General features: G+C 43.8%; 1 pseudogene; it reads right to left on the bottom strand.

The window, feature by feature from the left end:
• Positions 1-2217: 2217 nt before the first annotated feature.
• Positions 2218-2709, bottom strand: LOC114507996 (annotated as a pseudogene).
• Between the last annotated feature and the right edge of the window lie 231 nt (positions 2710-2940).

Here is a 2940-nt window from a genome sequence, read left to right as displayed (position 1 = left end):
CCAACCCTGGTCTTGCTGTTCCCCAACTCAGCAGGCACCTTCTCACCTTAGCACTTCCCTATGTACTCTTCTGCCTAAAATGCTCTTCCCCTGATATCCTCATACATAATTTCCTTTCCTCCTTCAAGCCTCTGCCCAAGTACCACCCTCTCTGAGACCTGTCTTGACTCCTGTATGGACAGTTGTGTCCCTTTCACCTGCCACCTTTGATCCCCATTACCCTGGTCTGCTGGTTTTCTACACAGCCCTTATCACCTTACTATAAATAACATACTATATTATTTACTTTTCACATATCTTTAGTGTTTCTTGTTTATTGTCTGCCTCTCTTACTTGAATGTAAGTTTCACAAGGGCAGCAATCTTTGTTTTGTTCATTGATTGTACTACTTGGCTATGTCAGTGACAGCACATGAAAACATTTAATACTTAGGCAAGTTAGAGAAAATATTTACCGTAAAAGGCAGTGAAGCTGGAAGGAGGTGATGCTAGAAGGAAGAGATGACTATGCCAACACAGTGGGATTGTAACAGGGTGCAGCAAGGGGGTCCCCAAACAGGAATTTGTAATGGGGTCCAGAACTCAGGGTGTCCAGGAAATATTTAAAAAAATATATATATATAGGATGCCCTCACTCCCACAAGTCTGAGGTGGGGAATGTGACACATGGAGCAGGGTCATTGAGAGCTGTTCTGCATAGCAAGAGTTTTGCAACTAACCTCTGGCATGGTGATTTAACATATCTATAACTTTTAACTGGTTTCATGGATATCCTAAATAGCTGTGGCTGGAGATGGGAAAGACTTCAACCTGTGACGTAACTGGGAGGCAACTCCCCCTGGTTACAGCGCCTGTGTGAGGGCTTGGAGATGGTTGGCTCTGTTGTATGGGCCCACACCTGCCCAGGCTTATTATGGCAGCCCAGAAAGCTGGAAAAATATGGGAATGCTGGCAGGGGTAGATAATTGTGGGAGGAGTTGGAAATGGGTATGCAGAGGAAGATTGGTGCCAGGATTTAATCTCCAGGTGCGGCAGCCATGCTAGAGAGGGACTACATGGCTTTTGTCGAGAAAGGGGGAACCATGCAGCTTTGGGGCTCCCTTCCCCATACAGCTTAGGAAGCTGGGAAGCAAGCTATAGCAGCAATGCAGAGCTTTTTTTTTTTTTTTTTTTTTTTTTTTTTTTTAGCAGTTTGGAAGAATGCAGGAGAGATGCAGCGGGAAGGAAAGGGGTGAAAGGACTCTTGCTGTTCGTCCGTGAGAAGATGGCACATGGATTTGGATTAAGAACTGGAGATCATGACAGCGACACAGCTGATAGTTTTGGGAACTGAGGGAGGCCTGCCAGCCAAGCATGGATTACTGGAAAGAACCAGGGGCTACCTGAGCCACGGATTTCTATTTCTTTTCCTGACATATGGTACCCTGGACTGGGCAAAGGGAGAAGGAAGGACTGTGTGTGTTTGTGGGTGTTTTAAGGGACTTGGGGATTTTAACAAAGCCATTAGGTCATTACTCTTAAGTCTGTACAACCTTTGAATAAATAATTCCTTTCCTTTTTACCAATCTCTGGCATTGAGAGTTATAATTCCCTTGTGGCAGTCAAGGCAAACCTAGTACAGGGGGATGCTGGGAGAAAGGAGAGTACGTTTGGTAATAGTATTTTGTCCACCGCAATGGGTCCACTGGGTAACAGGATCAGGACCCATCCTTACACAGCTCAGAGAGCCAGGAAACAGGGGCTTTGGGTGAGTTATACCCATTACTCCTTTCACTGGGAGCAAAATGAAAAATTCTTGCCCTGCCTGCATACTGCTTGGACCTGTCCTTCCTCTCTTCTTTCGTCCTTTTCTCTCTCTTCCTCTTCCTCTTCCTTCCTTCCTTCCTTCCTTCCTTCTTCCTTCCTTCCTTCCTTCCTTCTCTTCTTCTCCTTCCTTCCTTCCTTCCTTCCTTCCTTCCTCCTTCCTTCCTTCCTTCCTTCTCCTTCCTTCTTCTTCTCCTTCCTTCCTTCCTTCCTTCCTTCCTTCCTTCTTCCTTCCTTCCTTCCTTCCTTCCTTCCTTCTTCGTCCTTTCTTCTTCCTTCCTTCTTCTTCCTTCCTTCTTCCTTCCTTCCTTCCTTCCTTCCTTCCTTCCTTCCTTCCTTCCTTCCTTCCTTCTCTTCCTTCCTTCCTTCTTTCTTTCTTTCTTTCTTTCTTTCTTTCTTTCTTTTTCTTTCAACTTATACATACTTTATTGAAAGCCTTCTTTTGGTATGTATGATGTTTTACATAGTTGATCTCAACTCTGTTCCCTCTGACTTCAGTGAGTTGTATTTGTGCTTCAATGCTTGAGACTCTGCTCAATTGCTGCTGTTGCCATTGGTTTATTTTCTTTCAGGATCAAGGTGGGTGCTTTCATAGAAAATCTTATTTTTAATTCCTTCTCTTACAATTATTTCATGGATTCTTAGCTTTGCATAATTATACCTATAATGGAATCAGCATCCTATAGTCACCAAGGTAAATTTTCCTACTCCAATATCACATGATCTTCTAATTCTACTAGTTAACAAAAAATGTCCAAGGTGAGCCACGACAGATCCTAATGAACCATGTAATACCGAATCCCATGCACAGGGAATGTTTTCGACATCTGAAATTCCCAGGAGCTTAAAAGGCTCCCCTTCCTGGCTCGCCAGGGTTGTTTGTGATGGCCATGGGGACTACTTGGGTGTCTTATACTTCAGCTATCCCATAGATATTTAAGGTGCTGTTCACCTGTTATATAGCTGTTTCTCTTATGTTTGAGTATGCAACCCATCCCTACATCTCTTGTTAATCCATGACCATGGACCCGAGTTCTCCCATGGTGGGTAAACAATATAGCTCACTGGTCTTCTGGATCAAGAACCTAGAATAATGCCTGGTATATGGTAGTTGCCCAATAAATTTGTTGAATAAAGG

This window comes from Phyllostomus discolor, chromosome 10, assembly GCF_004126475.2.
Source record: "Phyllostomus discolor isolate MPI-MPIP mPhyDis1 chromosome 10, mPhyDis1.pri.v3, whole genome shotgun sequence".
In the NCBI taxonomy this organism is placed as follows: domain Eukaryota; kingdom Metazoa; phylum Chordata; class Mammalia; order Chiroptera; family Phyllostomidae; genus Phyllostomus; species Phyllostomus discolor.
This window is presented reverse-complemented; position numbering and strand designations above follow the sequence as displayed.